We start from the raw sequence: 17,086 nt of genomic DNA on the forward strand, positions 1-17,086 counted from the left end.
TCATCTGATGTGGCTTAAAGTAAAATAAGAAACATTTCCTAAAATATGCAAGTGCTGCTGATAAAAATAACATTCTAACATGATTAGCACTTATTACTGAACTTTATACTGCTTCTACCCTATTGTATTGAAAGAGTTAATAACATGTTACTGCCGCATGAAAAATTTTCAAAAAATTATTTTTGTCGACTTTTTTCTATGAAAATGTTTCGTCTTGTTTCCAATTTGTAAAATACATATAGGATGATGCCACCAATTTTCTACCACCTCCAATTTTCGACCAGGTGGTGTTATTCTTTCCAGTTGATCAAAATATTTTCGATTTCATGAAAGCTCTACCTTCATGTGCATGTCATCTCCACATAAAAATCAAATATTTTTAATCAGACATAAGAAAAACGCGCCTTGGTCGAAAATTGGACGTTGTCAAAAATTGGTTGTACTGACATACCTTCTATTATGTCTGCTGCCGAGGTCGACGCCGGTGCCTCAGGTCGAGTAGCCGTTGGCATCCTCGGTCGTTTGGCAGATACCGACGAATGGATCAAGGCTGTGGTGATCCCGGGTCTTAAGGTTGATGTCGGTGCACGAGATATAGTAGCGGTTGGCATCCTCGGTCGTTTGGCAGATACCGACGAATGGATCAAGGCTGTGGTGATCCCGGGTCTTAAGGTCGATGTCGGTGCACGAGATATAGTAGCCGTTGGCATCCTCGGTCGTTTGGCAGATACTGACGAATGGATCAAGGCTGTGGTGATCCCAGGTCTTAAGGTCGATGTCGGTGCACGAGATATAGTAGCCGTTTGCATCCTCGGTCCTTGGTTAGATATTGATGGGCGAGTTGTCACGGGTATGGTCATTCTTGACCCATGGGTTGACAGTGGTAAACGAGATGTTGAGGGTGATGTGATCTTTTTCTGCTGAGCAATAGATGCCGATCTAGGAGGCTTTGACATCGGTTGACTTTGCAGTATTGCTGCTTTGGTATGGCGTGTGCGGCTCTCAACGCCCTTTAAGCCTGTGAATGATACAGCATCATCTCCGTAGACATCCAAAATCTTATTCGAAATATCAGAAATTGGAGTTGCTGGTCGTCCTCCTGTGGGTGGGTTCTTGTTTTTTGTGACCTCTTTTTTGGCATCAGAAAGCATGTCTTTCCATTTTTTCCGGACTTCGTCTACTTCTTGTTTCGCCCGTGGATTCAGCGCATTCACTTTGTTAGTCATTTCCGTCCAAATTTGATTCTTCCGGGTATTCGTAACTGTATTGGAATGTCTGGACGTTAATACCTCGCGGAACTTCGCGAATTCTTCCACAATGCATAGCTTTTCTTCCTGTGAAAAATTCGCCTTTCTTTTGCCACGCTCGGCCATCCTTTAACGTCTCCTGAACAAGGCGCATTCAGAATGCCCCCTAATATAAACGCAGATGGACACCATTGCCCATAAGTGGCCCATACACCATTAAACATTATTATTGGTCCATATGAAGAGCCACGACAAGGTAAATCTATTGTTAAACCTTGTTCATACCATTATAAAATTCTACCATCCCATTCTGAAAGGCTTAGGTAATCGATTAAACGCGCCATTCATAGTTTCGTCTTAGCGTTATATCATTACGACCGCTTTTATGCTCTCCTTCTAAATCAGGGCCGTAACCTTTATGCTCACCGACTAAAAATATTTACACCTGGTCCTACGTCCAGAGTTACGACCGACTTTAGGCCCTGACTTACAACCTCTTTATGCTCGCTACCCCTGGTGTACATGCTGTAGCAAATATCTGTTGCTGTTGAGGAAGTATGTACCCCTGGGGTCCTGGTGTACATGCTGTAGCAAATATATGTTGCTGTTGAGGAAGTATGTACCCCTGGGGTCCTGGTGTACATGCTGTAGCAAATATCTGTTGCTGTTGAGGAACGGTGTAGTCTTGCTGAACCTCCTGGCTTTGGTGCTGCGGTGTATTTTTATTAACCAATGACCCTTCAGGCTGTTTGCTTGCACGTAGTGTGGTCATAAAGTTCTGCATAACTCCCAAGAAATCCTCCACTACATCTTCAGCTGATCTAGTTTCGGGAGTCTCAACTTGATTTGAACTAGGAGCCGAGACAGGACGACTTGGAATGAACGGTGGCGCATTAACACTGTCCTTTAAATCAGACTCTACTGGTTTCGAAACATTGTCATTGGCATTGTTGTCTTGTTGTACTATCCTACTAACGTTACTGCGAAAATCAGTTGGCATACTAGTATGGGATGGTCTCGATCTGCAACTAGGCCTACCTCTCGGGCGCAACTGTTTCTGTGACCTTGACCTCGTCAACTCCTCAATACTTGCCTCAACTCGTTGTATCTCTAAAGTCAGTTCAGCACTAGGGCTAGGCCCTCGTTCCATCAGGGGCATCTCCAGGGCAAATGCAGTGGGTGACGGCGGTGCACTTCCCTGTGGCGCCACCTGTGCGTTTCCACGTACACTAACATTTACATGCGGCCGAGTAATGCTTCCACGTGTACGCCACAGGCAATCATCGCCGGAATCATCGTCACTTGGCGGGGCGTCACCTGGTCTCATACTGGTTTTTATGTCATTAAACGTTCTATATAACTACGCTCTAGATACCATTTGTTTCGATGAACATCCACTTTTCCACGACAAATCGATCTGTTCCGTTAAAAACTGATATTTATTGCTCAACACAAAATAATTTTACATCGTTCATTCAGCGCTCGTTGTTGCAGAAACTACTACTATAAAACCTCTGTCCTCGCATCCTATCGTGATATCCCTCCACAGCGGGGCTAACCTCCGGGAGTCTCCCCCTTGCCACGCGGCCAGTCGAGTGGGCAACTCGAACGGTGCTCCTGACTTGTTGTCGCTGGTGTCTCTGCTGAATAGATAGGTCTAGTTCACGCTGACTGCGGGGTCGTGGTGGCTCAGCTGGGGGCGGCATTACTGGGGAGTGTTGGCGCACCCGCTTCTTTGGTGGCAGGGTCGGCTCTGGTCCTGCCATGACAACTTCCTGCTGGACAGTTGGTGATAAAAGTGAGGCAGGGGTGTCTTGCTCATTCCTGACACTGACATTCTTGGTTTCCGCCTGCTTTGGAGGGTCACCTCTAGCCAGCACGTCTTGGAGCATGGCCTGAATTCCCTCTACCTGTGTGCTCAGCCGGAAGATTGCATCCAGCACCTGCAGTTGCTGGGGAGCGGGCGGAAAAGTCGCCTCATCAATCGCCGCCCCTTTAACAGGTGAGACGGAGCTGGATTGGCGGGTGGTGGGGTGGCTCCCCGTGGGACTTGCTCGGTCGAGCCCGTCTTCGGCGAGGAAAGGAGACAATCGAGGACCTCTTGGCCTTCTGGCTGGTAGTCGTCGTTCAAGAAGGCATCCAATTCAAGGTCAAAGGCGAGGGTGTCCATCTGGAAGCGAGAGAAGTGAAGCGTAAGCATATCTCCGGACATATTCATCATTTACATAGGTGAAACATATCAGAGGAAATAACATCATGCGTCAGCCATGCACCCTCGGATCGGAATGTCATATTCGCTAAAGTCCACACCCTGTGTTTAGAGTATCGGCCAAAAGTCGACTACGACCGGACATCAGTATGGATAGTGAATGAAAAACAACCATCATCCAGTTCCTGAGTTGTAATATGGTCTTCTATTTTCCCTTCTAGGTGACTGGAACACCACCCTGGGCTATACCAGTGACCCAGTTGGCCATGAAGACATCATGGGCCTGGCATACCCTCACATCAATCTACCATGGATGGCAGCAGCATCAGCCAGCACATCAATAATATACGAAAACTCAACACAGAGGGGGGGGGGCCTGGTCAAACCCAAAATACAGATTTATATATATGCATAATAAGTGACATCAACATGACTGTAGTTACAGTGGATATAGTAGTACTAGTAGTTCCAAGTACTGTCAGCCAAAAACATCAATAGAAAGGGCTACTAGTACAGCATTCAAAACAGAACAATTACAGCATGTATACCAGTGGTGTACATGTTCTATACATGACAGCGTATGACATCATTCAGGCAACTTCCGCCTGACGCTCCTAAACCACAACGGCGGACTCTGGCCCTCATATGGTTTCAACTTGTTGTGGTGTACCAGTTTGGTCTTTCCCCGCTTATCCATCTGGATGACGCAGTCAAGGTCGTTCACCTTTTTGATGATTAGATATGGATCTTGAAATGCCTTCCTTAGTTTTGGGGCTATCTCCAGCTGACTTATATCTGTGAGGTACCAGACGCCATCCCCAACTTTATACTTGTTAAAGACGACCTTGCCATCATGATTCTGCTTGTGTCTTTCAGCCGCGGCCTTCAAATTTTCCCGGGCGACATCGTGGGTATGGACCATCGTGTCACGCAACTTGTCAACATACTCGCCATAAGACGTTATCTCATCATCCTCGATGCCAGGTCTGTACGGGAACATCACCTCTGCCGGTAGTCGAACCTCACGGCCTAACATGAGCAGGTTTGGAGTTAACTTCGTCGACTCATTTGGAGTGGCTCGGTAGGCAGCAGCCAGACATCCTAAGCTAACATCCCATTGGTCTTGCTGACCCTTCAGATAGGCCTTGATCATGCGGATCAGGGTCTTGTTGAAACGTTCCTATGTCCGTTACAGCGGGGGTTTGCAGGAGACGCCCTTGTCTTCCTGATCTCAAGCAACCTACACAACTCTTTGAAGATGTTGCTCTCATAGTTTCGAACCTGATCTGAGTGGAGGTCAATTGGTGTTCCAAACCTGGCAATCACCTCGTTGAGAATGAGGTTGGCCGTGGTGGTGGCAGTCTGGTCTGGCGTGGCAAATACTTCCGCCCACTTACTGAAAGAATCAGTAATGACATGTATGAATTTATTTCCACGCGCTGAGGTGGGGAGGGGTCCCAGTTCATCGGTCGACAATCTGTCTAATTACCCCCCTGCAGTCATCTTTCCCATCGGGGCTCTCGGGGGTTTTGGGGGCTTCTTGATCTGTGCACAGAGATCACATCGGGACACCCACAGGTTAACATCTTTCCACACCCCATACCAGTAGAATCGCTGCAATGTTTTCTCACGGTATTTCTTCTTTCCCAGGTGACCAGCCAATGGAGAATCATGCATCTCTCGTAGGACTTCTGACCTCAAGACTCTGGGGAACAAGGAATTGTTCGTGGTGACCCGTCCCGTCTTTCCTGCTGAATTTTCTGAACAGAATGCCGTCAGTGAGGGTAAGGCTGTCCTAACAGTTCCAATAATGTCTGGTGGCTTGGCTGGTTTCACATACAACCACCCCAAATGGCTGTGCGCCTGTTTCGAACCAACTTAGAATTGGGCCTATGTCTGGGTCCTTGGCCTGATGACGTCTTAGGTCCGGTGGGGCATAGGGCAGCGCCCAGCTAGGCTGGGCCTGAGCATTAGGCCTGTTCCTGGCACGCGTTATTCGCTGCACTGGCTGGGTGCAAGGATACATAGTACTTTGCATGTCAACCGATTTCTTGTCACATTTGGCATATAACCCACAGGGGATGTCCTCGCAATTGGTAGGGCAGGCCCAGTCCATCGGGTTGGGACAGCGACTCATGCTGTCAGCATTCTGGTGCTTTTTGCCTGGTCTCCATTCCAGGGTAAATTGGTAAGCTGACAAGATCTCGATCCACCTTGAGGGAAAAGAGCCACTTTAATGCCATGTGGGCCACGCGGCAGTTGAAGGGCTTCCCCAGGAGATACTGGCGGAAATACTCAATAAAGTGTTTCACGGCCAATAATTCCCTGTCTGTGACACAATAATTATTTAGGGTTGCACTGGCATAGGCAATCACCCGCTCCCGCCCGTCCTGTACCTGGGACAGTACTGCTCCTATTCCCACATCACAGGCATCAGTGTCTAGTATGAAGGTGTCCTCAGGCCTAGGGTAAGCCATGACCTCCGGGCCTGTAAGTTTTTCAACCAGTATTTTGAATGCCGCCTCACATTCTCCACTCCAGTGAAAGGAGACCCCCTTCTTGGTCAGTTGGATGAGGGGATGCATCAGGGATGAAAAGTCATTGATGAACCTTCTATAATATGAACCCAGGCCTATGATCCCTCGGACATCAGTGACATTTCGAGGAACGGGCCAATCTTTCAATTTCTGCACATTTTGCGCATTGGGTTTGACCCCATCTTTAGATACCGTGTGACCCAAGAAATTGACTTCGAGTTGCAGGAGGTGGCACTTTGAGGGCTTTAGTTTAAAACCGGCATCATGGATATGGGTAAAAACCTTTCGTAGCTTCACGATATGTGATTCAAAATCCACTGAGAAAGTGATGATGTCGTCAAGATAGAGAGCGCATACCCCCTCTGGCACTAGCCCTTTCATGGCCAGCTCAATTAGCCGCTGAAAGGTCATCGGGGAGCCTGCCAGGCCCATCGGCATAGGCATAGTCAGGTATTCAAAAAGTCCATGAGTTGTGGCAAAAGCAGTTTTTTGGATATCTTGCTCCCTAGTGGGGACTTTGTGGTAGGCCGACGTGACGTCAAGGGCACTAAAGTACACTGACCCAGACAGTTTATCAATCAGGGTGTCACATCTGGGGAGGGGTGTCGCTTGAATGTTAGTTGTCAATTTGTTGAGCATCCGATAGTCAACACAATGGCCGGATGCCACCATCACGTTTTCGAACTAAGACGACCCCAGAGGCACACGGAAAGGTCGACTCCCTCACAATGCCTTGGTTCAGCATCTTTTTCAGCGACTTCAACTCCTTTCCGGCAAAGGCCATAGGAACTTTTCTGGGAGCCTACTTGAAGGGTTTAGCATCCCCAGTATCTATTTCATGCTCAACCAGGTGAGTCCTTCCTATATCGGCATCATCCTTCGAAAAGATATCAGAGAACTCCAGTATGAGTTCTTTTAGTGTGGTCTCTTCCTGGGGTGATTTTAGAGCCTCCTTGGCGCCATCTAGCATTGGCTGTAGGTACTCAGGTAATGTCACGTCTTGGGCTGGAGTAATAGGAGAGCCCTTTCCTACAGCTCGGATTCTATCAGTGACTCTGGGTTTGGGGCACATCTGAATCCGCCTTACAGTATCATTGTTGTCATGGCGACCAGACTCATGCCTTAGCACAGACGCTTTTGGCTTCCCAACTGTCCTGGCCACTCCTATCACCATGTCCTGCTTGATGGAGACTGGGGATTCGAAGGGGTTCATTACTCTTACTGGGACAGTGCAATCCTTGGTGGCATCAACAAGTGTTGGAGCAACGGCAATATTGCAATGCTGAACCATCACGGGGTTAGCCTCAATCAATAAACAGGCATCCTTTTTCCTGGTTTTGTTTGCTCTGTCCACAAGGCCTTGGATGATAACCTCTGACATAGCAGGAATAATAAATTGATCTGCAGCACGCACCCGTCGTGCTGTAATTGGTAATCCAATTTGCTTCAAGGGGATTAGTTGGCCCTTCAACATAATCCTGTTTTGGGACAGCAATATGTCCGCTGGGACATCAGGGTCCCGCTGTAGAATGTCTGCCCCTAACAGCACTTCGTCTTCAATGTCAGTGACTAACAATGGTTTCTCGAGTTTTAATGGCCCCAAGTCCATCCAAAACAGCGCTTTCCCGTAGTACGTGATGGACCCCCCCATCAGCATTTGTTAGTAGGCCCCTCTTGGAGGGTGGAACTAATACCGGTCGCTCCGGTTCTGGAATTTTCATATATGGCATGGGACATTATAGTCTTAATCGACCCCATGTCGACAGTGAACGTTACATCCAACCCCTGGATGTGACCTTCTATGTATATTCCTGCATATGAAGGCTTTTGCCGCCTGATCGCCTCCAGGTCGGCCTCCTCCCCATCCCCAATATCGCTCTCACTTCCATCACCTTCCTCAACCTCAAGTGCTAACTCTGAGTCTGACAATGCTTCTGTTTCTTGGCCAACATTTACATCAATGCGGGCTGCCCCTTGGCCTACTGGGGTAGCCCGTTGCAGTTTGACGCCTGCTGTAGGGCTTGATCATTCCGTGGGGTAAATGTGGGCGCATTAGGACTAATGGCGGTCCGTGCTGCCTGGGCAGCCACTGGTGGTGCAGATTGCATCACAACTGGGGGGTTGGTGCATTCTCGCGAGTAATGCCCATATTGTCGGCAACGGAAGCAGAGGACATTCTCCTTTGGTTGCCGGGGACGACCTTGCTGGCGACCATGTTGCCCGCCACCCCCACAGCCTTGGGATGAGCCCTTCTTTTCAAGATTGTTCAGCCGTGACATCACATCTGTCATCATGCTAACAATTTTTGTCATCACCTCACTAGGGGGCGCAGCGGGTGATGCATCCTGGCTAGGCTGCTGATTACCCGTCCCATTACTGGTCGGTCTCTTGTGAGACTGAGTCTGTGGTTTGGCCCCATGGTTTTTAGCCATTCGCACATTCTCCTCATCAGATTCTTCCGTCTCAAAGTCAATCTCCCGGGTGATTTTAACTGGCTTCTTACGCTGAACTCGCTGTGTGTCCTTGAATCGGACTACCTCATAAACAGCTTGGTCGATATTCTTTGGGTCTTTAATGTATTCAACATGAAAACGGACATCATCATCATGGGGGCCATCCAGAAACCTCCGAGGAGATCCTCACTCCTGGTTTCGGCATCCCTTGACCCATAGGCCTTGCAATACAACCGTTTTAGCTCAGCAGCAAACTCGGAGGCGGACTCCCCTGCTTTTTGGGAGCGACACGAAAATTTGGCTCCATATGATTTTGCTGTTTCAATCCGCCTAAAGCAGTGATTTAGCTCTCTAATCAAAGCCCTATAATCACCCCTGACTGATTTGTCCAGCTGGCCGTAAACAAATTCAGCCGCGACGCCCTGGAGCTTAGGGAGGAGGTGGTCCAGCTTCTCCACAACGGTCCAGCCACATCGGCTGGCCACATCTGAAAATCGGTTATAGTATGCCTCCCAAGATTCCTTGGTGGTGTCTCTGAATGGCGGTAGCTTAGGGCCCCTTGACAACTGATGACGGGGCCTTGGGGCTTCATCCTAAGTGTCGCTGTCACACCAGCGATCTAATGAGTCTTTCCTAGGCCGCTCAGAGCTTGAACTGGAAAGACTAGCCTTCCTAGGCCGTCGCACAGCCTTACTGGACCTGGGGACATGGGGAGTCTGCTGTGGCTCTTTCTTCATTTTAGCGCCATCCCCAATTGGTGCCTGAGGCGAGGACACATGGTCCTGGCTTGGGCTGGCTGAATAACTCACCAGCACGGTTGGCTGTACGGGCGGCTGCGGGGTCCATGAGGCATAGCCATAGCCATTACTAGTACTCATCAAAGGGTACTGCTGCGGGCCTAACGACATCTGGGGATTACCCATCCCAAACATTTGGCTATAACTCGTCCCCACCATCTGGGAGTGGCCATGAGTGGCATAACTACTGGGGTGTGGGATTTGTCCTGCCGTCCATGGTGGCATACGCTCGCCCCTGGATGTGTTCAATGCTGGCATCGGCATTGATACGGCATTCAGTAAGGTAGGCCCAGCCACGGACATCATTGTTGATCCGGCCACAGCCCCAGCCATGGTTCGAGTGGTGCTCATCACCACACTTGTACCACTCCTCATCATTACTACACTCGTGGTAGTAGGAGTCGTCACCCGGGACGGCATCATAGAGGGCCCAGCTCCCTGTGCACTAGAACTTGAGATAGGGAGATTACTGGCTCCCTGATCAGGCCTACCTGCACTACTATCTTCCGCCAACATTATGCGTTGGTATACCTCGTCAATGTATTCGTCTGGTATCTCTGTTTCAGCCTCAGTGAAGTATTCATCAGATTCAGATTGAATCTCTCGCGGTAGCAATCAGATCGGGGTGAAATTCTTCCGTTTGGCTCTTAATCCCACTGACTTCCTGGGCATCGTGGTATCACTGGCATCAAGGGGAGGTTCGCATCACTGGACCCAGAAAGTATACCTGGATCCCACAGCTGTCACCAAAAATGTCACAACCTCGGGGCTAAAAGTACCAGTGGTGACCTCCAGATCAGAGCCTCTGGCCAAACTTACTGATCCTCCTTATAAATTATCTCATCCCAAAATGACGCCCCCTGATATACACTGACATCAGGCGGGTAATCCAATTAAATAAAGTCCAGGCCAACAGTTAAAATATACGGCATTTATCCTCAATGATCACCCCACCCACACCCGGTTACAACATTGATATATACAGGTACATCACAATACAGTTACAATAATCGCACATAAATGGTCCCTCATGAAACATCAGGGAGACAGGCCACTCATCCGTGGCAATACAATCATTTCAGATATACGTCAGGGCAACAGTCAGCAACTGTTGCAAACCAAGGCAGAATGGCCAGGGGTTAATCCTCAGGAGACCGGCATGGAAAAATATTTAAAAAAGCGATGCACGAGACTAATCAGTATATTGCGTACTGAATAAAGCAAAACTCTCCTTGGCAACGGGCGTGGGAACTTCTAATATCGGGCCCACCAGGATCAGATATCGGGTTTAAAGGCTAAGAAACTAAATGAAACTAGAAATTTGAATGTTTATTTCAAGAATTAAACCGTATACAAACATTTTACAACGTATTTTTAAGTTGAAAAAAAACGTATTTTCAGCACTGTAAAGGCCGTACCATAACGGTAAAAACCGTATTCCGTAAAGTCGGGAATTCAGTTGTACCAAAATACGGCCATTCCATACAGGTACGCAGCCCTGCTCTCCACAGACAGAGGAATCAAAAGGGTACCCTCAACTCCCGAAGAAAGGAGGAGATGAAAAAAGTGTACCAATGCTTGACTCTTAGCAAGAGGAGAAAAACGTCTGCGTCTAATCGCATCTGAGCCGGTCTGCTCGGAAACCCACGCATTCCTCAGCCACTCACGTGATAGGAAGAACCAATAAAAATACGATAAAAAATTGTAAATAGCGATGGCCGCCGTCCAGGTCACATGACCGATAAAATGGCGACGCATCCAGGAAATGGATAGAAAGAGTTGTTGACAATTTGTCCGAAAATAAACGAAATAAACCGTTGTGCCTGGAACTAGGTTTACATAAAAGGTTACGAAAATGAGAAGGTAATTTTGGTGCCCGTTTCAATAGTAAGCATAGAGTGTCTTGCACTTCCTTTACATAAGCTAGATCACATAGGGTATCAGTACAGGCAAGTGCAAGGCAATGGCATATGCAATGTATGTTGATCAAAGAAGGCACGCCATTGCCCAGCTTCTGAGCAACTCCATTGTTGCGCCCAAGGAAAACACTAGCGCCATCACTAACAAATGAGGATATGCTCTTCAGATCAATTTCACTAACACTGAGGGCCTCTTTCAAAACCTTTGTTATATTTTCAGCATCAGGTGTTGTTGAATCCTGCAGGATGTCTTCAATAAACAGAAATCTGACCATAACCTCTGAATTCTTTACATACTGTACAAATCCAATCATCACTTCTTTGACCGAGATATCAGAGACATCATCTGCAAGAATTCCATAGCACCTGGCACTTTGGACATCAGTTACAATCTTCTTTTTTATGACACTACCAAGGAAAATGAAGAATTCCCTGACTGTAGTTCTAGAGGTGTATGGAAGATACTTCATGATTTCAAGGCCTGAGACCTGCAGCAATTTCAGCAGTGAGAAGAGTTTCTTATTGGCAAATTCTTCTTCCATCAACCAATAAGCTAAAAGAAAGGCATTGAATATCACCTCGTCTTTTGTGGAGACGCTCTCATCGTGAGCTTTGGCAAACATTGAGACCCAACGTATCAGCTCATTTTGAATAGCTGCAGAATGTTGTTTGGTATGTTCAACATGGTAAGCAAGGGCACTTACTTTTGCCTTGTTATATCCGCACTTTCGGAGAAAGTTCGAATATATTGTTTTTATCAGGATTGTCCGTCCGACCATCTGTATGTCACACTCTTGTGACCTCTCTACAGTCTGATGAGTTCGCCTAGACATTTCATATTTGGTGTCCACGTGTATCGGGTGAATATCAAGGCCGAATTCAATAATAATTGATTTCGCACTCAAGATGGCCGGCTGGGAGCCCTTTTGTTGTAAAACTTGCAAATGCCTTGTGACCTCTCTACATTCTGAACGAGTTCGCCTAGACATTTCATATTTAGTATCCAAGTGTATCAGGTGAATATCAAGGCCTAGTTTAATAATGGCTGATTTCGCACTCAAGATGGCCGACTGGCGGCCATTTTGTTGTAAAACTTCCAAATCCCTTGTGACCTCTCTACATTCTGAACGAGTTCGCCTAGACACTTCATATTTAGTGTCCACGTGTATCCGGTGAATATCAAGGCCAAGTTCGATAATGGCTGATTTTGCACTCAAGATGGCCAACTGTCAGCCATTTTGTTGTAAAACTTCCAAATGCCTTGTGACCTCTATACATTCTGAACGAATTCGCCTAGACATTTCATATTTGGTGTGCACGCGTATCAGGTGAATATCAAGGCAAAGTTCGATAATGGCTGATTTCGCACTCAAGATGGTCGACTGGCGGCCATTTTGTTGTAAAACTTGCAAATGCCTTGTGACCTCTCTACTTTCTGAACGAATTCGCCTAGACATTTCATATTTGGTGTGCACGTGTATCGGGTGAATATCAAGGCCAAGTTTGATAATGGCTGATTTGCACTCAAGATGGCCGACTGTCGGCCTTTTTGTTGTAAAACTTGCAAATGCCTTGTGACCTCTCTACATTCTGAACGAGTTCGCCTTGACATTTCATATTTAGTGTGCATGTGTATCGGGTGATTATCAAGGCCAAGTTTGATAATGGCTGATTTTGCACTCAAGATGGCCGACTGTCAGCCATTTTGTTGTAAAACTTCCAAATCCCTTGTGACCTCTCTACATTCTGAACGAGTTTGCCTAGACATTTCATATTTGGTGTGTAAATCAACTTTATGTCAAGAATAAGTGAATGTTCTGTTCACTAAAATATATTCCAGTTACATTGAGATTGCTTTTCAAATGAAGTAAGTCAACTTTATGTCAAGAATAAGTGAATGTTCTTTTCACTAAAATATATTCCAGTTACATTGAGATTGCTGTACAAATGAAGTAAATCAACTTTATGTCAAGAATTAGTGAATGTTCTTTTCACTAAAATATTATATTCCAGTTAGGGAGCATACTTTTAGTACGTACGCACGAGGGGGGAGGGGGTCTGAAAAAATGGGCCTATTTTGCGTACGGGTGCGTATACGGAGGGGGGGTTCCAGACCCAGAAACAACTTTCACTAAATATGCTATTTTCATCCCGTTAATGCCTTTAATTAAATGCAGACAACGATCTTCAGGTTAATCAATCAGTAATCGGGTTGAATTATCATTTATTTATAAATCATGTCATTGCTGACCCGTCTTGTAATTATTGTTTCGACAAGCCAGTTGAGAATCCATATCATTACTTTTTTCACTGCACTCGGTATACTGCGCAGAGACATCAGTTGGTACTTGAACTCGAGGATAGATTTCCTCCACCTAGAATTTTACCGTATACTGTACAGGATTTTCTTTTTGGTAACGAGGCTTACTCCCATGATACAAATACTGTGGCCGCTCAGTTAAGCGGTCTTCTAGTCCAATACCTATTTGTAATATCGCCAACCCATAGTTCCCTTGCTGGCACGGGATTGGGCACACAAGTTGAGTAGGTATGGCCAAAGATAAAAGACCTGGATTGGCAGGCGGCCTTACGAAATTTACACCCGGCAGTTCAGTGCTAGCATGAAATCGATGTGCCTTCATCCCACTTCTACTTGTTGTAGTCATTTTGGTTATGAATAAGAATAAGGAAGATCTTTTGGTAATTTTCCCCAGGTCGTTGTGTGAAGTTTTTGTAATGACCACAGGCTTCCACCTGCAGTATATGTCCCATTCTGTAATGCTAAAGATTTTAGAGATGACGTTAAAGTTGACAGCGATATTTTTGGTTACATTTCTTGCAACCGCTTGGCTCATGGACCCAAATAACGGGGATGTTGCTCCAAGATGCCTACCAAGGAGGCACCATAGTTATACGGTGGAGGCCAAGGTCTGACATGTCTTGGAGTGCCAGGGTTTAATTCTACAAGGCCGACTCCTTAACCCTGCAGAATACGCGAGACAGTACCACATACCTCTCACCACCCTCAGACGATGGATAAACGATATCGACAATTTAATGGAACAGATGGAAAGAAATTCCCATTCTCGACGAGTCAGAGAAGATCACAAAGTGTGTTGGCCGGAATTGGAGGAAAATGTCCATCAGTCATTTATTGATCAGAGGAGAATTGCACTGCCGGTCTCAAGGAGTGACTTGCGCGATGTGCCCCTTCGAATCTTTCAAGACTGGGTGGACGACTTGCCGCTACAGGAGAGACAAGAACTATACCAAAATCGACCTCAGCGTTCGTTGTTTCGGGCCAGCGATGGATGGACCACCAGGTTTATGCAGAGGAAAGGCATTGTTTTCCGTCGCCGGACGACAAATTCTACGGTACTTCCCGCTGACGCCAATGAACGGGTACAGAACCTCCGTGACGGAGTGAGAGACACTGTTCACGCTTTAGAAATTCAAACAATTTGGAATATGAATGAAACATTCATGCAGTTGGACTTTCGCCCGCTCTATACAGCCGAAACTAAAGGAACCACAAATGTGGATATCAAAACCAGTCGTGGTAATCATAAGCTGGGTTGTACCGTCACTCTTGCGATCGGGACGAATGGGGGTAAAGCTCCTGCGCATATCATATTTAGACAGCCTGGTTTCATCAGAGAAATAAGAGCATTGGACAACATCCCCGACAACGTAAGGGTAACGTCATCTCGTAGTGGATGGCAAAATGCGGAAACAATGCAACATTGGCTTCACGATATTTTTTTGCCACAACTTGAGGATGCTGAGCCCGGAAGAACTTTGCTGCTTCTGGACCAGTTTCGTCCACATCAGGCGGAGGACTTTAACCTTCCATTAGTTGAGTCAGGTGTTGTTGTCGACTTCATACCGGCCCGATGTACATCCTTGGTACAACCTTTGGATTTAACGGTTATCCGTGGATTTGAATGCATCGTAAGGAGCAAATGGAAGCTATGGAAACGGCAGCACACAGCTGCTGATGGTCTGTTCCCACGGATTACATTAACAGACGTGATTAACATTGTGAGTGAAGCTTGGGCTGACGTATCACTTGAAGTGCCAGATCGTGCCTTTCAGGCAGCCCAGTTGTTAGATGCTCAGCCTGCTGAAGATCTGTTGCTCGCGGAGGAAGAATTGTCAGATGATGATGAGGACACACGGTTTGATGTTGAACCTGATATGAGACAGTGAAAATGAAGACTTGAGAGAGTGCGCTTTGATATTGATATCAATAAAGGTTGTATTAATATGGATTCATTGCCTTAGGTGTTTTTGTCTTCAATTGCCAAATCTTATTTGTTGAGTTTTTGTAGGAGCTACCCAGAAGCACCTTATGTTTGAAACGATCAGGGTCAAATAGCAACAACACGTGACACATTTGTGGAGGTTTTCGAATGTGACTTGTGACCTTAAAAAGTAGGTCATATCAAAAACATAGGTAATGCTTATATCATTGTTCTCATGAGAGGAACCCAAGAAATCATGATTGTCGCTAGCAGCATTCATGAGACATGAGATTTTACAAAGCGCCACCCTACAGGCCAAAGTGTGATTTTATTTGCCTGGTTTCTGGTTTGCAAGTTTTGGTGTTACCATAAGGTACCCACACACCAAGTTTTAAGTTGATAGGTCAATCGGTTAAGAATGTGAACAAAAACCCGTACCTTAGCAGAAAACGAATTCGAAGCAAAAATTCTGCAGCTGTGATTGAAGGGTTCATTTGTCCAAGATTTTGTTACGGAGGCCATGAATTACTCCTCCATGACATTTGCCACAAACCTCACATGGCCAATTGTATGGAAAACAGGTCAACATATGGCCACAAAAGCCCTAGATGTTAATTTCATGATTATAAACCAAGGGCAGCCTGTCCATACTAAAACTGTGTCAATTTTCGTGAGGCCGCCTGCCAATCCATGTCTTCTATCTTTGACCAATGCCTACTCAAATTATCTGCCCAATCCAGTGCCAGCAAGGGAACTATGGGTTGGCGATATTATAAATAGGTATTATAGACTAGAAGACCACTTAACTGAGCGGCCACAGTATATCTATATTTTCAGTAGTTCAAACTTACATTGAAAGAACACGCAGATTTACTCGCTGATATCTCTGCACATTATATCTTGTGATATCTGACCTCGGTCAATTACAGTTGTCCATCTTGTGTTTTATGTAATTTGTAAAGAGTGTAATGAGGGGGCATAAGCGTTAAGCATATTGCTATTTTTATGCCTCCTCTTAATCATAAGATTGATTAATAAATTTACATATATATAAATCAATCAGTAATCCTGAGGTTTACTTGTGAATAAAGCTCCTTATTAGTCAAAAGTTTTATGTTGTTAGTTTACTGGGTAGTCGACGCTCAGTTAGAGTGACCCTAGTGAGAACCGTAAGTGTTGTTGGAACTCAAGTCGGCTTCCCGCGCTGCATTTATTCGATGTCGATGCATACGAACGCACAGGGGGTCCATTGTCCTGCGTATGCCTTCGTACAGGGGAGGAGGGGGGTCTTAAAAATTGGGAAAATGTGCGTACGTACTAAAAGTATGCTCCCTTACATGAGTTACAATTAGATTGCTGTTCAAAAATCAACTTTACGTCAATAATTATTGAATGTTCTGTTCACTAAAATATATTGTGCGAGAAAATAAACCGTTCTAATCACTACTACTATTTATTATGCCCTTATCTCCACACACTTAAGCAACTACTTAAAGTACTTTCTGTTGAAATTAAAGTGTCTACTATCAACTTTTCGGTGCTATGTCACTTGGTGCGGGGAGTTTCTAGAAACACCTGTTAAATATTTCAGACTTTTGTCACATTGAATGATAACACCATTCCATCAGTGGAGCAAGAAATGAATGGAATGGTTTCTGAATTTAGCAGAAATTCTTCAAT

The 17,086-nt window shown here is 45.9% G+C and overlaps 1 protein-coding gene across 1 annotated transcript in view; it reads right to left on the reverse strand.

The window, feature by feature from the left end:
* Positions 1-17,086, reverse strand: part of LOC135503218 (uncharacterized) — a 77,507-nt gene that overhangs the window by 19,526 nt on the left and 40,895 nt on the right. The window lies entirely within an intron of this gene.

Source organism: Lineus longissimus, chromosome 19, assembly GCF_910592395.1.
Source record: "Lineus longissimus chromosome 19, tnLinLong1.2, whole genome shotgun sequence".
Lineage (NCBI taxonomy): Eukaryota > Metazoa > Nemertea > Pilidiophora > Heteronemertea > Lineidae > Lineus > Lineus longissimus.